This window comes from Mytilus galloprovincialis, chromosome 12 (assembly GCF_965363235.1).
Source record: "Mytilus galloprovincialis chromosome 12, xbMytGall1.hap1.1, whole genome shotgun sequence".
Taxonomy (NCBI): domain Eukaryota; kingdom Metazoa; phylum Mollusca; class Bivalvia; order Mytilida; family Mytilidae; genus Mytilus; species Mytilus galloprovincialis.
Genome location: NC_134849.1, coordinates 28,045,947 through 28,058,477, shown reverse-complemented (window position 1 = coordinate 28,058,477; position 12,531 = coordinate 28,045,947). Strand labels below are relative to the sequence as shown.

At 30.8% G+C, this 12,531-nt stretch overlaps 1 long non-coding RNA gene across 1 annotated transcript; it reads left to right on the top strand.

The window, feature by feature from the left end:
• The first annotated feature begins 3,078 nt into the window (after positions 1–3,078).
• Positions 3,079–8,937, top strand: LOC143055257 (uncharacterized). The gene is made up of 3 exons (XR_012971976.1): positions 3,079–3,186; positions 5,965–6,529; positions 7,003–8,937. It is a non-coding gene; the product is annotated as an uncharacterized LOC143055257 (long non-coding RNA).
• Positions 8,938–12,531: the final 3,594 nt, after the last annotated feature.

The window sequence follows — 12,531 nt, the reverse complement described above, 5'->3', positions numbered from 1 at the left end:
GATGGGTTTTGTTACATTAGACATGTACGAGTACTGTTGATTATGATGGGTACTTTTTTGAAACTCAGAAACACTGAGTTGAGCAAGGTAGAAAAGCGGTAATTGTCTTGAAATCATAAGCATCATCTTTATATTTGAATATGTTCACGTACTTGAACTTCTTTTAATAGATATAGAAAGATGTGGTATAAGTGCCAATGAGACAACTATCCATCCAAGTCACAATTTATAAAAGTAAACCATTATAGGTCAACGTGCAGTCTTCAACACGGAGCCATCATCATGATTGCTCACAACGAAAAATCAAGCGATAAAGGGCCCCCAAAAATCAACAGTGTAAAACCATTCAAACGGGAAAACCAACGGTCTAATTTATGTAAAAAAAAACGAGAAACACTTATGAACCACATCAACAAACGACAACTACTTAACCTCAGATTCCTGACTTAGGTACCTTTGATAACTATTAGGACAGGTGCAAACAATTGTAATGGGATTAAATGTTTGAATGGTAACAAACCTTCGCCAATGACAGAGCTCTCTCCTCAAGTCACAATTTGTAAAAATAACCCATTATTGGTCAAAGTACGGCCTTCAACACAGAGCATTTGCTCACAATGTTTTAATCATTTGCAGATCTTTTAGATACAGAACCAGTTCACCTCTTTCATAGCTTCGATCCCTAAACAAATTCTGGCAATTTTTTAGGTTATTCTTGTTTTTTTTTTTAGATTTATTATCGTTTGTGTTAGGTTGTGAGTTTAAAAAAAAATTTGCTCTGAAAAGAACTATATCCCGCATCGATAGTTCAGTTAATGGATGTACAGTTTCATATGTGTTTTAAAAAAAGACCTTTGCATAGCAAATGTACAGTTTATGTATATGTTTAATTACGTATCACAGAAATAAAACATTTCCAAAAAAATCAAATAAATGTTAGTTAACAGCTGTAAAATTTCGTTTTAAAATTAGTAATTACTGGTAATAACTGGGCAGTTTCAGGAATTACATGTATTTACTAAGTGCATCAGGAATTACATGTGATCCCTAGATTTTAGTGATTACATGTAATTCCTAATTTCACCTATTTACTGTAACATGTACACGTCACAGTTATACCATCGCACTTCAGCGTATCTAACAACAAGTTAGCGTCACAATAAATGTCACCACCGCACTTCATGGTGGACCATCGCACTTCAGCGTGACCATTGCACTTCGGGGTACCATCGCGGTTCAGAGTCCTACATATATATTCAATAACGACTTTCTTATACATTCTATAGTTGGTACTACTACAAGAAAGATACTGATGACGCATACTGCGTTTTAAAAAACAATTATATCTATCTCATGTGTATATTCATTCTTTAAACTATCAGAAACGACTTTCAAAAAGTATGTAAACAATTGTGTTATTATTCCACACCTTTGTTGTTAAATATATAAAATGAATATATGTTGTTATTGTTATTTAAGTCAGCGATTATTTCTTATTTTTGACAATATTTTAAAAGCATAGTGTTGCTGATTGGAATTGTTGCATTGACACCGTTTGATTTTAACAGTTTTTGCCAGTGCAAGTATTGCTGCAGAAGTTAAAAGTTGATCTAGGGTTGCTGAGATCAAGGATTTATATAGTAAATATTATAGCATCACCAGTGTTGACATAAATATCAATTATATGATCATTTTTATTTATTTACTGTTTGCAAAAGTATGAATTAATCGAAATACTAAGGTTTTTCTTATTGCATGCATAAATGTGACCTATTGTGTCATGTGTTCTATTGTTTGTTTGTTTTGTTTGTTTGTCTTCTTTCATTTTTATAAGGCATTGTCAGTTTATTTTCGATTTATGAGTTTGACTGTCCCTCTGTTATATTTCGTCCATCTTATTTCTCTTCCTTAGCCGTATTTGGCAAAGCTTTTTGGAATTTTGAGTCCTGAATCCTCGTCAACTTTGTAGTTAATTTGCTATTTAACTAACTTGATTTGAGCGTCACTGATGAGTCTCATAAAGACGAAACGCGTGTCTGGCGTATTAAATTATCAGCCTGGTACCTTTGATAACTATTTGCTGAGATAATTTAAACCTAGCTTGTTTACAAGCATTTGTATTTTGTTTTTGGATATCATAGTAACAAGTACGAAGTAATTTTATCGAATCGACCCTTCCCCACACGTAATAACGATTAAAAAAAACAATGGGCCATGGACGATTGTAAATGAAGGGGTTATTATTTAGTTCAATTTAGTTTTATAACGGGATGATAACTTCGTACACTAAACGAGCGCTCTATATACATAAGACAAACCTGTAGCGAACGAATTAAAACAATTAAAAGGCCAAGTAAATACAAACTTTAAGGTGATGTGTATTGTGAAATAAAAAATAAGAAAAGTTGTGAAAAGTACAGTTAGTCTTTTGTAACTCCGGGGATAGACAAATAAACAATACTTCTGATTATTTAAACATTACAACGGGAAATTTACAAAAATGGAATTTCTATCAGAAATCCTCATTACTAGTATTTAATTTCTTAATATCTACTCTTGTCATCTGTATTACATTCTAAAGTTATTATAAATTATGTCATTTACATTTATGTTGATTATGTTGTCGACATGGTTGCTGTCTTCTTATTGACGTATACCCAGCAACTCCTGTCAATTTTGATATATTTCTGTTGATCAAATTTTAAATAAAAGCATGGTTATCATAGAGGTTAAAAGGATTAAGCGTGACAATTGTATTTTGTAAGAACGCCAGAGATTTTATGTGATTTTTTTATAAGTTATCGTGATTTTTTTTTTATAAAGTATCGTGATTTTTTTATTAACATTTTACTATAAACAAGCAACAAATACTCTACATCTACACTATGCTTGCTATAACTATGCGGGAATATAATCATCATATTGTTTCGAGTTATACCTGTATATTTTTATCAATTTGAAAAGACAAACAATGTACAACTATCAGATTCTTTCCATACATTTTTATCCATATTTGTATGAGATAATAACCTTGTATAAATAATGAATTGTAAGCTGCGTTTTAATTGGTCTAAACATCATTGACAGTGTGATCTTTTCCATAAATGATTAAATCCTTGCATATGAAATATGTCAGGCCCATATAATTGAAGTGAATTATAAAACCATGTCTAGCGTTAATGGAAGGTAGGTTCTAAGTATTCATGTTAAGTTGGAAAAAAGTTGTTTACAAATGATATTTCATTTTGATATGCATATATTAGTGCAACATTTTGCTACCAATTTCGACATGATGTCAAATTTTGCTAATGAATAATTGGGTTCCAAAGAACTTTTGGAGCAAAAGATATAAGCTAGAGAGCACCCGATTACAAATAAGGGGATGTTTACCGTGACGTGAACACAATTGAGCTCGAAAATAAAGTTGAAAATGTCAGAACAATATTTCAACAGTTTGTTTTCCATATTTAATACACGTATATTGAGATTCTACCATGTTTTCAATGGATTGATATTGAAAAAATCCGTTTGTGCTGAATATATGAAAATTAAATAATTTTTTAAATATTGCAAAACTTAATTTAAAAAATGATTAACATCATATGCTCATATCAATTTTCTGTATATTGCCTGCTGGTACTCAAAACGTTTTATGGTAGTGTCTGACTTTAATGTATTTGGGTTTCTCATTCATAAAGAATTGTACAGTACAGTATTTTAAACACGCATATCCGACATTTTATTCGATTTAACAGGTTCATTAAACCCGTTTTTGAGAGCCCTGTTTGTCTAATTTATTTAATATCTAATTTATAGAATTTATCAAATATCTATTTTATTTAGATAATTTAATAATCATAACTGTTTTTGTAATATTATATATATTCTTAATTGTTTTGGTTGTTGTTTTTATGTGTATTTCCTTACTTCCTTTATTTTCTTATTTCTTTAAGTTTATCTAGATTAATACAAACAAATTATTTTGGGGGTACTTTTATCGTTTTGACATTTTTTCAATTGTTGAAAACCTTGGGTCTGTTGATCGAAGCTCTTTTAGGATTAGGACGTGTCCTAAGACCAACTTGGGACATATGTTAGTCCTAAGTGGGTTTTTCAAACATGTCGCAACTAAGGAAAATCCTAGGAATTGTCCTTACTTTAGGATACCAATTTAGGTGTCTTAAGATGGTCTAAGGAAAGTCCTAAGGTCCTAAGGTTCTAGGATATATTTAGGATGGTTATTTTATAAACAAATATGACCTGTATTGGTTCCATTTCATTTACATGACGGGGTTTGGGGGCGGGGGGACTAGTATGACAAAAATTGCCATGCTTGTTTTTGGGTCGTAATATCTGTCATTCCTTTTTATGTTCACCCTTTTCCGTCCTGTCTTTTTTTATAAGTTTATCCTGACAATTTTACATACATATTTTTTGCAAAATTGCTCATCCTGTTTTTTTTATTCCAAACTCCTGTCCTGCCTTTTCTCAAATTTCAACTTAGAACCCCCCCTTTTCCCCCAATGGATAATAGATCACAATCCCTCTTCAGCACCATTGGTTGCAACATGTAACAATTTAACAAGAGAGCAAAGCTTTACTCCTTTTCCACGTCGTCCAGGAGAATCTGTAATCGGCAAAATTCTTATCTAGTCTCCTGCTCATATACACAAGTAATAAAATAGTTGAAGTATTCAGTAATTATATGAAAGATGCACGAGATTTGCCTCAGGACTTTTAAACCGTGACACTTCGAATTCAGCTCACTTAATGTTTACAGAGATTTTACCGATTATATATTCAATTTTAACTATTTACAATGAGTTTGTTCAATTCTTATATAAAACGTAATAAATTCTAGTAATTGGTTGAAATTTTTTTTTTCATTTTTAATTTGCTATTTTTTTTTACGCCAATACTTAGGACAGCTGTTAGGACATACTAGCTAAGATAATCCTAAGATAGCTTCGATGTGCATGTTGAGACGTGTTGTAAGTCGGTCCTACCTTCTGTCCTAATTTCTTTTTAGGACCGATGTTAGGACAGTTTCTATAAACAGGCCCCTTATCTTTTCCTGATAAGTTACTTTACAACTTCTGAACTTCTGAACTGTTGTTTTAGCAGGTGCTAAAATTCACATAATAATCATAACGCGTATAATTACATACTCTTGTATAGTGTTAGGCTAACTCCTCGAAAAAATTAAAGGATAACTGCGTAGTCCAAATATTTTACCTTAAACGAAGTGCGGCTCGGCCTGTTAAATCATCTTTCTAAAATGAATTTATTACTTGTATTTTTTTTTATAGTAACAATAAATAACAAATAAAAGTAATATAACAAAATAAAAGAACTCCGATGAAAATTCTTAACGGAAAGGCTATAAGCTGATGGAAAATCAAAAGCTCAAAAACATAAAATGAATGGATAACAGCTGTCATATACATGACTTTGTACAAGCATTTTCTTTAGTAGAAGTATATTTCCTCACTGCTTAATATAAAAAAGGGAGTGTGATATGACTGCAAAACTGTGCCTTTAAAAATTCCATGCATTATAAATTTTGTACCTGCGTTCTTATCTTTAAAAAATAACAATTTTTTTTAAAAACTGTAATAAATTGAAAATAAATGAAATAAGCAACTTAAAAAGCAGAATGAAAAGTATGGTTTTAGCGCAAATTTGGGGAAGTTAGATTTTTCATACATTTCACACATAAAAAAAATATTTAAGAAAATAAGTGTTTTTCGACAATATGTAATAAAATCATGAAAGTAAAAGTAGGGGTTTAGATCTTTTGTCTCTTATCAAACGTTGTTAATCATCTAACTATCGCATTCAATTGACAAGAGTCTGATGCTATAGAATTATGTAGATTTAGATTGAGTGAGTTTTTTTACACTTAATCGATTGAATAATAATTGTCATTAAAGATTTAGTTTGATGGACATCGTTTTATTACAGAAAATCAGACTTAACTTTGGCTTTAGTTGGTTGTCAAGGCGGTGGGAAAAGTGCAACTGGCAATACAATTGTCGGTCGAAAATGTTTTCCGACCAGCATGGGAACAAAGAATACAACACGACAGGTTCAATTTCAAACAGTATGTCGGGGTCAAACAGATATTTCTATTATTGATACACCAGCACTAGCGTCAAATGAAAGTATTTTTGCTCTGAGAAAGGAATTTTCAGAACAGCAACAACATACGGTAGTTTATGCTGTCGTTATTGCAATTGGAAGATTTACTGAAAAGGAAAAACAAATTATTGAAAGTTTTTTATCAAAAAATAACGTGGCACATAGAACGCTATTAATTTTTACCCGAAAAGATGAGCTCAATGAATTTGAATGTGACGAAAAAGATAAACTGAATGCATGGCTTGAGACTACACCAACCATTCAAACGTGGATTGATAAATATAAACTTCGATACTTTGCAATTGACAACTCCTCCAGAGAAAATAATAGTGCTATAGATCAGATGATTAAGTATGCAGCTTCCGTAATACCTCTTGAAGAGCAAAATGTAAGTCTTCATACTGCTGGAAAACCCAATTATCTCAATCACCTACTATATGGATGTCCTAAAATTGCATTTGGATACGTAAGAAATGTTTATGGACACATTAAACGTGCTATTGGATATTTTATACGTTTAATGGGATACACAATACAATTTTTAGTTTCGGGATACATTATACTGTGTTTAATAGTAATTCTATCTCTCTTAACTGACAAATAACGTCTTTCATCTGATTTGATATATAAATGAATATAACAACTTAGAAATGATCGTGACCCCCTGTTTGTGCAAAATACTTTTACTTGTAATACAAAACTTTCCTGATTATATACATGACTATAAAATGCAATTTTCAACAGTAACGTAACCTAATTATTGGTAATAAAGTCATTTAAATATCTTTTTATTCAAAGAATGATATAAGATGCATATGTCGTGAAATCCAGTTATTTACAGTTTTTTTTTCTTTTTTCCAGCCAGTAGGACAATGTTTTTCATGTTTTTGTTCCTGATGTCATTGACGAATTAATGTTGCTGCTGTTATTGTGTACAGGATTATCAATGCAGACATATTGAAAGAAGGTGTATTCCTCTCTAATAATATGAATCAGACTTGGGGTCAATTACATTGAAATTTAATTAATTAATTTACACATGACATTGCAAAAATGATCATTTACACTAATTACCATAACCCAGTTTTTAAAATGTATACTAGTATAAAGCATGTGTAAAATATTCATGTAAGCTTACAGCATAATTTAAACGTTGAATTATATCACCATCATAGAGCAACAAGAAAACTTTAGAACTATTCGTCAACAAATAGTTTGGGGAAATCAATTTATCAAGATTAAAAAAAGCCTTTTATTTCAAAACTGGATAAATAGCAATATCATCTATGTAAATGAAATTATGGATGAAAATGGTAACATAATAGAGAAATATATTTTACAAAAACTCAATATTAAATGTATTTGGTTGTCAGAATTTTCTCAATTGAAGAAAGCTTTGCCAAAAAAATGGCTACATATTTTAAGACAAGACAATTCAAAGAAAACTAAAGTGAAAACATATTATGTTTTATATATTAAGAGAAATTGTAATTATACAGGACACATTAGAAAATTTAGAAACTAAAAACAATTATAATATATTCATTCAGAAAGAGGATGAAATGCCTGTTGGTTTTAATCGATGGAAAACAGTGTTAAACATTGAGTATATTAAGAGTTCAACATGTAATATATTAAAATTTGTTTATCATTATTTGAAGGAAAACAAGTATAAAGTGTTTCGTTGGAAATTGTAACACTTTATTCTACCTTGTAAAACTTTGGAATATTTGCAATACTTCAAATTGTAATTATTGCAATACCACTGAAGATTATGATCATATGTTTCTGAAATGTCATATTCTTGATGACTTCTTTAGTAAAATTAACAATCTTTTTGGAAAACTGAATATTGATAATAATATTCTAACATTGAAGAATCTAGTATTTGGTTATAAAATTAATGATGAACAATATTATGAAATAAATTATTTGATTACATTAATGATGTTTTGTATATATACAGCTAACTATATGTCTGAACAGAAAACAGAATCTATAAATGTGTATGCCGTATTGAAAGCAGAATGTATGTACAGTTACAAACTGCAGGCAACATGTAAGACTACACAATACAATTATATTCTAGATAAAACTGTCAAATTGTTGAAATAATTTCTTTGTTTGAGAAATATATGATCTAGCAAAAATTAATAAATGAAAAAGTAAATTAAAGAAATAAATTTTACAAATTACATATCAGGAACTGAATAAGTAATATAAATTTTACCGTTCACTGCTACATGTGACGAATAACGGGGCTATTAACTTTAGATCAATTTACCGTCACAAAAAAAAAATTAAAAAAAGAAACAAGTATTTACTCTTGATCTTCTTTATACTACTGATACATTCTGATTTAGACATACCTGTGAAAATGCAACATCACTTCTGGATGTTTTATTTTTAAAGTCATAAATGGTGTGACAATTTTGCTTCAACCAGGGAGTTATTTGATAGAAAAACAATGCATACGTTAACGAAGAAAATGTGAAAAATTTCCGGAAACAATGCTCAAAAGTCATTTATTGCTAGATGATATATAAAGTATTTTTTTTTATACATAGTTAAACAAATAAGTCTCACTGATATTTACTTGTTTATTATTTCACTGCTGATAATTTTATAATTTAGCTGTTAGATTATAAAAGTAATGTTGATATATAAATATGCTTACCAGAAAACAACCCTGGATTTACAGGGACACTTCACTTGAATACTGGACTAGTGTTGTATATTGTTAACAGCAGAAAGTGCAATTTGTTGTTGAATAAAAATAAAAGAATTATATCATCATCAGTAGTTTTTATGTTTTGTAATTTAATCTGAATCTCTCTGGTCTGAACTCTTTGTCAGCAATTTCAAATAGTCTTTCAACAGGAGCAGTTGTGGCAGGTATTGCTAGATCATAAGTTGTGTTGATAGAAGAGGGAATGTGTTCCTATTTTAGTTGTCAATACATTAAAGGTTGTTATGACAACTCAGAAAATTAAACACTACATAAATAAAAAAGAAAGAAAATAATATAAATAAATTGAAAAAAGTCTCTTATTTTACTTTTCCTAGTCTATTGTCTAGTGGGGTATGTTTTGTTTAGTTTTTAATTCTTATGAAGAATTTTATGAACTTGTTCATCCTCTGGTAGTTCGTTGATTTATGCAGTTGTCAATTCCTCTCGTTTTAAGAGTTGTGTATGTCCCCTTGGTATCATACGCCTCTTCTATGAAAAAAAGAGAATATATTACCTTTTTGGATACGGATTCAGGCTGTCAGGTCGTACACATTAGAATTCAAAATAAACTGAATGGGTCTCTCGCCTAAGCTCCGTGAAGAATACCGTGCCTATGCTCCGTTTAGAATACCGTGCCTAAGCTCCGTGTAGAATACCGTACCTTGACCTTTAATAGTTTACATTTATAAATTGTGACTTGGAAGGAGAGTTGTTTCATTGGCATTCATACCACATCTTCCTATATCTAGTTAAACCTCTTCTTGCCGGACCATCTACCGGATTTGTAATAACATAAGTAACACGACGGGTGCCACATGTGGAGCAGGATCTTCTCACCCTTCCGGAGCACCTGAAACAACCCCCGACTTTTAATGGGGTTCTTGTTGATAAGTCTGTAGTTTTCCATTTTGTGTCATGTGTACTATTATTTGTATGTTTGTCTTTTTCTTTTTCAGCCATGGTGTTTATTTTTAATCTTTGAGTTTGAGTGTCCCTTTAGTATCTTTTGCCTCTATTTTATATATAAGTAATATCTATTTACCAGCAATCAAAGTCAGGTTTTAAAGTTATTGTGAAAAAATCTCCTTGAGAGGAGGAACGAAACAGATGTGGATTCTAAAAGATTTAAGAAATAAAGGGTAAATCTACGATTCTTTCATCTTGCAAAAGTAGTATACATTTGATTTCTCTACACTTTATACAAGTTCAACAATCGACATTCCATTGGAAACCGTCTGTGCTCCTCCTATTGTTGACTTGTTACTTTAGTCAACACGAGTCACCATCTTCGGATGAAAGAACATATGATAGCATTATCCTTTAATTTTACTTTCCGCTATAAAGATGATGCTCTCTGACTAGATAATTATAGAATTTGAGACTATGTTGGTGGATCTATTCCATCGGGCTAGAGATAAAGAATATAAAAGATACAGTGAACATGGTTAAGTCTGCCTTATATTTTGACCCAATCTAATAATTGACAATGAAGGTCGGTTCATGTCTAGTTTATTTCTAAACCGTGTAAAAATTTACTGAGGGAAACACATATAGATGGTGGTATGATAAAGGAATGATGGTAATTTGAGTGACAAAATTAACTGTCCAGAATAAGAGTTAGTTAAATAAAATTTACAAAAACATTTTAGTGTTTTCATGATACTTGATCCACACTCTAGTCGAGTTGCGCCGTAATAAGTCTAATAGTATGAAGGATATCAAAATTAGGCGATGCATGTTATATGATTTCCAATTAGTCAAATGAAGTGGATGTTAGCAAATTAAGGCATTCTTATATCCTTCAACAATAGGAAAACCGATTTAATAATGTCGGGTAAGAAAAAAGGCCCGACACACACAATGTGAAATAACTAAATTAACGGTATATTTATACAAAAACAATTCACACTAAACAAAAATGACAGGAATGAACCAACGAAAACCACTGAACTACAGACTTAGGAAATCACAACAATTTTCAAAGTTGTAAACCCTTATTTTTGGCAAAAAATAACGGAGCAGAACAAAACTTAAACTTGATCTGTAACTCATCATGAGTAACTCACATACAAAAAATCAGCCCAATATCTGAAAGCGTTTAGAAAAAAGTCTGTATAACTGTGATTTTAAACAATTTATCAAAGTCCATAGCCCGTCATTTCGGCAAAAATTAGCCGAGCGTAGCGAAACTTAAACTTGATCTGTAACTCATCATGGTTAACTCACATACCAAAAATCAGCCTAATATCTGAAGGCGTTTAGAAAAAAACTCCGTATAATGGTTTGTTGCGGAATGACAGAATGACGGAATTTCGGAATTACAGAATTTCGGACAAGGGTAAAACTATTAAACATAAAAATACACATACTAGAAACAGCAAAAAAAGACAACCATCGTGGACAGCGCGTAACTGTTCAACACGAGAAAAAACTATATTTTTTTCTTTCGAAAACATGAAAGTACGCTTCAATCACTGATAAGTAGTTTATATATGATAAAACAAAGAAAATAATCATATATCTAAGACCATGATATCAATCAGGATACATCCAACATCTAAAGGGTGACAGATTATAGTACTATTAATGTGGATATTGCATATATAGAGGGTTGACACGTTTACTTGGACGTTTCTAAATTTCTGGGCTCGGTAAACAACATCACTGTAAGAATACGTATGGGCTATTCCGTTTATAATAAGTTGTCTGTAGAGTAGATCACGCTTCAATATCTAGTAAACGATTTAAGTAATCTGTGGTAACGAAACTCTTGACTTAATTATCACTTGCAATACAAAGAACACGCTTATTAAACTACAAAACGTCACTACAAACACGGGCGTAGCGAATGAGTGGGCTATACAAACCATAAGACGGTTCACAAGGAACATCACCGTTTAAAAAGAAAAAAATGGCAATAGGGAAGAATTGTACCTTTTGTCGATTATTTTTGTGTCGAGTTTTTCGTGTAAAACTGAAATATATATACATATAGGAAAGGTTACTGCTGATATGATATTTGAATGATCTAAAATAAGTTCCCTTTTGGTAAATTGCGGCAGTATACTTAGAGTATTTTGGATTATTTATCAGTTTTATTAAAATTTATCAATTAAGGTAGCACAATACAAAGATTCTTTTACTTCCAATCACTAACCTTTGAAATGCTGTAACTTTCTTATGAATGCATAGAAAATAATAAAAGAGGTATATATAGATAGATAAAAGATTAATCGTTTAAATGAATGCAATATTTTTATTATGCAATCATTATGTAATCAATTATTATGTAATAAGTGGCAAAATCTGGGTAAGTTCACTTGAATGAATTTAGCTCTATCATCTTTTTAACTTTACAGAAAATGTTAGCGAAATCTTAATCAACACATCATGGGCTCAAAAGGGTGTCTCAGATTGTCTCTATTGTATTCCATTCTCTCATGAATCTCTAATTAGTGTAAAAATCCTAACCACATTAAAGAAGATAATGTTTTATTAGGTGTAAAATTTGTTCTATACATTATATCTGAAATCTGAGACACCTTTTTTTTAGAGAATGGCCATAGGAACAACGTATAATAAAATCAACCCTCTAGGGCTACCTTTGCAGAAGCTAATTTCATTTGAAAGTAGAAATTTGGTGAAAAATATTTTAGACA